General features: G+C 28.4%; 1 protein-coding gene across 2 annotated transcripts in view; it reads left to right on the top strand.

The window, feature by feature from the left end:
* Positions 1–1,352: 1,352 nt before the first annotated feature.
* Positions 1,353–6,000, top strand: part of LOC123292262 (proton-coupled amino acid transporter-like protein pathetic) — a 38,104-nt gene continuing 33,456 nt past the window's right edge. The window contains exon 1 of one of the 2 annotated variants that reach the window (XM_044872846.1): positions 1,353–1,365. The gene's annotated coding sequence lies outside the window, so the exon portion shown is untranslated. Of the gene's footprint in view, positions 1,366–2,617; positions 2,723–6,000 lie in introns of those variants that run through there. The other variant, XM_044872844.1, reaches the window with a different exon arrangement.

The following is a 6,000-nucleotide window of genomic DNA, read 5'->3' as shown; positions in this document are numbered from 1 at the left end:
GTGAAGGTTATAACACAATAACCTTTGTAATTAAAATTGAATTAAACTATCCGCCCAGCGAAGCGAATAGTTCACAGCTAGTATACTTATATATATATACGTATACTATAAATGTAATTCAATAGTTATAGTGTTCTCAATACTAAGACATTGTATGATACATATCAACACAACAACATAATTTAAAAGTTGGATGTATCTTAATCAGCATTAATTAATGCCAAGTCTGTTAGTTAAAGCGTACCAACTACCGTACTCTAAAAACGTATAAGAGTGGCCCCAATTATCGTGCCCACAAAAAAAATCAAATTAAGTAGCAGTGATGAGCTGGTGTAGTGCATGGTGGTATCACAATAATAAAGTTCCATCCATGATTACGAATATATCTTTTACTAGATGTGCAAACAATTTTTAATTCACAAATTATCAAAGGTGGCGGTTATTCTTCAGATAAATTCTTCGGATAAATCGGTTTATGGAAGGAAGTTCCCTTAAGGAGTAAGTATAGAGGTTTAAGGAGTGATAAGTAGTGATCAAGATGTTTCAAAAGAATTGACCAGCGACGCTGGTGGATAACGGCTAGTATCAAATTATAGATTTTTGGACGCACTTCTAAATCTTTTTAATATACCACGGTATTAGTAATGAATTATTAATTAATAAATTCGTACACACTGAATAAATATTTTGACTTCTATTCCTTTTTCTGTAAAATATATTAAAACCAGAAGTTATTGTAAATCGAGCCAGGGAAAGAAATTGTACTCCTTCCCCTCTCAAATATACTTTGATTTTTACGATTCAGAGCATGTAGATTACGAATCCGTAAAAAAATTATGTTTGTCGTACGTAAAAGAGTTTCCAGAGACTTCCCTAGAAACTATAAGAGATGGAAAATTTCTTTTAGTTGTTGGTCTATAGTGCATAAAATTCTTACCAACCCTATTTGATATTATTCAAGCGGTGAAATTTGATGTCTCAAAAATTATGTCTCTAAAGGCTTTTGAAAATGTAAGAGATAGAAGGTTTTAAATTTGTGGGTAGCTCAAATAGTATGTTTATTGATCTTAATATAATATAAGCCTCATTTAATAGTTTTAAGAGGGTAAAAAGGGAGGGGGTCAAAATTACTTTTGACATGAAAAATTTTATACTTTTTTTTTGTTAAACCAATTTATTATATTGCCTTTTCAACTGCATAGGTTATCTAAGCAATACAATACTAATACTACCACTTCGTTCGTTTTAGAAAGTTGAAAAGTTTTTCTATTATGTAGGGGTTATCGCCTAGAATTTTTTTAATCGAGGGGGGTAGTTTTGATGTCTGTCTTTCGTTTTGGAATCGTCTACAGTTTATTAGAATATGTTCAATTGTTATTGGTATATTGCAGTATTGGCAATTTGGACTCGAAATCTTTTTCATTAAATATGTGTGCGTTAACTTGGTATGGCCATTTTTTAAACGAGCAAGAGCGACTTCATACTTCTGGCACTTTTGATTTTCCTTAGCTTGTTATTGTTTGCATCCATATGTAACCAACTTACATTTCTCCTTTGTTGAAATTTATTTTTAATATGGAGCATGAGGTCTTCAGCGGTTATTATTTCCACATCACGTCCATCCTCGTTGGCTGAAGAGGCTGCCATATCAGCGCTTTCATTGCCCTCGAAAAAGTCTAAATATATATTTAATTTTAAGATGGAATGGATAGTATATTGTATTTGTTGTATGATGGCCATTGGTATTTTAGTATTTAATTTATACTTTAAATTCGTTTAAATCGTTGCAGATTTTAAAAAAATTCCCTCGGAATAAAAATCTATCATGAATAAGTTTATCTAAGGGAAAAAAAATTCATTTCTCGATATATTTTTTGAAATGTACATGATTTGAAACGAACTTTGCCATATACCTACCTATTTTGGTCGATTGGATTTTACAAGCTCGAAATTTTAGTTGACAAAGTTATATGTTTCTGGCTTTAGTCTGAAATTTTAATGCAAAACGGAGGAAAAAAGTTTTTGTGGAATCATTTGCAGTTTTTTTTAATAACAATTGCACATTATTACACTTACGTAAGATTGATAAATGAAGTATTTGTACTTATATACCTATAATATCTATATGTGTATATTAGATACCTTCAAATGAAACGAAATGTTTAAATGTACGATTAAAAAATTACTTTTGTGGGACAGATTACCTCCCACTAAGGTAAAATACATTTTTATATGTTTGTATGTACCTACTGTAGTACATACTTTATAATATATATAATATATAATGTATATACTTTATACATTATTTGTATTATTGTATTTAAACTTACAATTTTCAATCATACACAATATAACTACCTGGTTTGTTGTTGTTTGTTGATAATAAATTACATACAAAAACCTGTAATATCAATTGAGCGCCACCACTTCATCAACAGGTGCTCTATTAATTAATAACAATAACAATCAACAATAATAACATATGCATTTTATTTATAAAAAATGAACAATCAACATGTCAATATAATAATTTAACGACTTTCTTTAAAATGATTTATTAAATTTTTTTTAATAAATTATAGATAATTTAGAATAAATTCAAGTGTGCAAAAATTTTTCTTTTTTTTTTATTCGAGTGAAAATTAATTTTTTTTTTTGAGATTTCGGTAGTGATTGTTCGTGGTGAAGTTTGAATTGGAAAAATTTAATTTTTTTTAAATATGTAAGTACATGTGGTATATTATAATAATTAATTATAAAATTATTTAAATTTTAAATAAATTTAAACAAAAATATCAAATTTAATTTAATAATAATTTAAAAAATTTTATATGAAGTTAATTTTTAATGAAGTAATTTATGAATTTAGATTTTTTAATTAAACTATCAACGAAAATAACGAACAACGATTTTTGCACTTAATTAATTTAGTTTCTTTTGAAAGTTTACATTTGCTTTGATTTAGTAGTGTTTTGTAGTGTTAAAGGCGAAAAAAAATTTTCTAGGAAAAAATTATAAGTCAAAGAAATTAAAACACATTAAATTTGTCTTCAAATGTAGGTCAACTACCTTGGTATTACAAATCGTCGCGCTTTAAAAAACATAAACAAAGAAAACTGCACGTTATGAAATAGTATTATTATTATTAAATTAATTATTAAAAAACGAAAGCACACTTTTATTGAAATATGGACTAAAAGGTATAAAAAAATTTTAAATGAGTAAAAAAGTATTTTTACAATTAAGCTCGAGTATAGAGAGCACCTCAAAATATTTAACTTTATATTAAATTAAAAATTATTTTTTATTTAATTAAATTTTGGATGTATTAAACAGCACTTTTATTGTAATAAAAATGAAATCCAGTACAGAACGCCCTAATTTGAAACACTCATGAACTTTTTCTAATAGTTTTTTTTCCGATATATCTAACCATCTCTGACGATAGGCAAACAATAAAGAATCAGCCCAATTTGCCAATTTATAGTAGGCTGAGTTTAAAATTCGGATTTTGGTTATATATCGTAAAAAATGTGACTCATCACTCTGTATGGCTGTGCAAAATTTCAAATCGATATTCCTGTAATAACCTAAATATGAGGCTGTCTTCATCTTGAATGTGACACACTTTATATACATCATATCATGTTTAGGTATGTTACAAACTTAAGCATAAGATAAAATGGATCAATTTGATATGGATTTTTATTATGATTACAGTTCCATAATTTAAAACCCGATAACTAGAGAACTGTACTGCAACCATCGAAAGATTCGGGTGTTACATTTTTGCATTGTATCATGTATAGGTAACATATCAAGTTTCATTCCATTCCAATGCTTATACTTCTTAGAATTGACGAAATCAGGGTGCAATATGTCGAAAACAGTTCAATTTTGGGAAAAAAATGTTTTAGGATCGTTTGACTTGAATAATAAGAATAATGTAAAATAATTTTAAAATCGATGTTATAACATCCTCCTAAAAAGTGGTGAGGGTAGCTCAACCATTTTCGAATCTGGCAGCATAGGCAAATTTTAGCTAATTTTTCTAAAAATCTGTTGGGGGTAGCCTAATTTTTCTAAACGACTCATAAAACAAATTTTGCTTTGTTTCAAGTTTTTTATAAATATTGATCAAAATTTTGGTACCGGCGTTCATAAAATGATTTAATTTGATTTAGGCCATTTCCACATATACCTATGTGTCTGTTTGTCTGCTCGTGAATACCGAAAATAGACAATGGTGTCGTTAATTCAACAGATAACAATGCGCGAAAGCTATCACTTGCTATACTTGTTATGTCTCCTGATTGTTATATACTTCTACAAAGCTCATATGATTATTGAAAATTGGCTGGGTGTTTGAGTTTGGAAATTTTTCTTTGTTTAAAAAAATTAATCATTTTAGTATTATAAGATTTCTCACTAATCATGAGGAAATTAAATAATTTTTCTGGGTATTAATGTAATAAAATTGCTGATATCTTAGATAGTTCAGAGTGATATCATTGCTATAATTATTCTATAATTATTATTTCTGAAAAAAATTTCGAAATTCGAATTTAACAAATATTTAAATCATAATTTTTCGAATGATCTATAGTAGAGCTCGTTAATCCAGAATTAAAAACTGGTTACTTGCGACGTGAGCTCGCATGGAAATTCGGTGGATGGGGTAATTTTGATCCAAAAAGAATAAAAATCAGGTTAGTTTAATGATTGGATGCAGAGTTCCTGAGATATTGCAATATTTCGATCGATTTTAGTGCATATCTCAAAATCTATTCGACCAGTTAACAAATTCACACGATTTTTGTAATTTTGGGTCAAAATTACCTTATATACTGAGTTTTATCGAAATAGGAGATTAAAAAAATTTTCGTTTTATTGCAATTTTTTTAAGGGGTACCCCTTTGAAAAAATCGAGAAAAACGCAAAAAAAATTTTTGTTTTGGAATTTAATGAAACTCAGTGTATGGTGTAATTTTGATCAAAAAAGTATAAAAATCAGGTTAATTTACTGATTGGACCTATAGAAAGTTACAATGTCAGCGAGTATCATGGGTAAAACTCCATTTTCAAAAAAGTTAGTGTTCTCCACCGAAAAATTAATATCCATAAAATGTGAACAAAAGAAATAAGTGAGGGCTATAACGTGATAGTTTTTGTTTTAAAAAGGAGAAATTGCCCAGCAAAGCGGGCGGGTATCTGCTAGTTTAATTATAAATCCGCAATAACTCTTAGAACTGCACTGTTGAATCAATCGTCCACATCAACTGCTCATGGTAAACTGAATTGTTATTTTTACAGCACCTATAATAGGGGATAATCCTGATGTCCAATTGGCCATATTACCCATAAAAATGTAAAATTAGACTTGATACCATGACAAAATTTGAAAGTGAAATTGCATTCATCTCCTTTGCCCATCTCCTTTTAGCAAAACAAAGTTTTATATGTTATCTCTATGGCGATATCCACGTATGGCGTCACTAGTGGGTATCTTACTCTTTGTTTTATAAGGAATTTTAAACGTTCATATCTTGCATACTAGTAAAGATATTTAAAAACCAACTTCACTTTTCTATTCGTGAAGTGAAAATTCTCCATCTGAAGTGATAAAAATTTAGTCCGATCCCCTATTACACATTTACACAAGGATCTAGTATTTTAAAATATTCCTATATCCATGCATTTACATATATGTCACTTTCATAGAAATCAAGTTCTATTTTTGTTATACGTACAGACACCTTAGATGTCAGACTTATTTTTATTACCTTCTAGAAATTCCCTTCCACAGTAGAACACGATACCACAATCGTTACAATATTCCAAAAATCCCTAAATTTTATAAATTTTATAAAACGGTTTATTATTGTAGTCACGACTGTCTGCCGGTAGATATAAGAGATTTTCACTATATATTGAATTTCATAAAGAAATGTATATATTTTTTCAACGATCACGATTATATAATATAAGAAAGAAACAGAT

Source organism: Chrysoperla carnea, chromosome 2, assembly GCF_905475395.1.
Source record: "Chrysoperla carnea chromosome 2, inChrCarn1.1, whole genome shotgun sequence".
Classification (NCBI taxonomy): domain Eukaryota; kingdom Metazoa; phylum Arthropoda; class Insecta; order Neuroptera; family Chrysopidae; genus Chrysoperla; species Chrysoperla carnea.
This window is presented reverse-complemented; position numbering and strand designations above follow the sequence as displayed.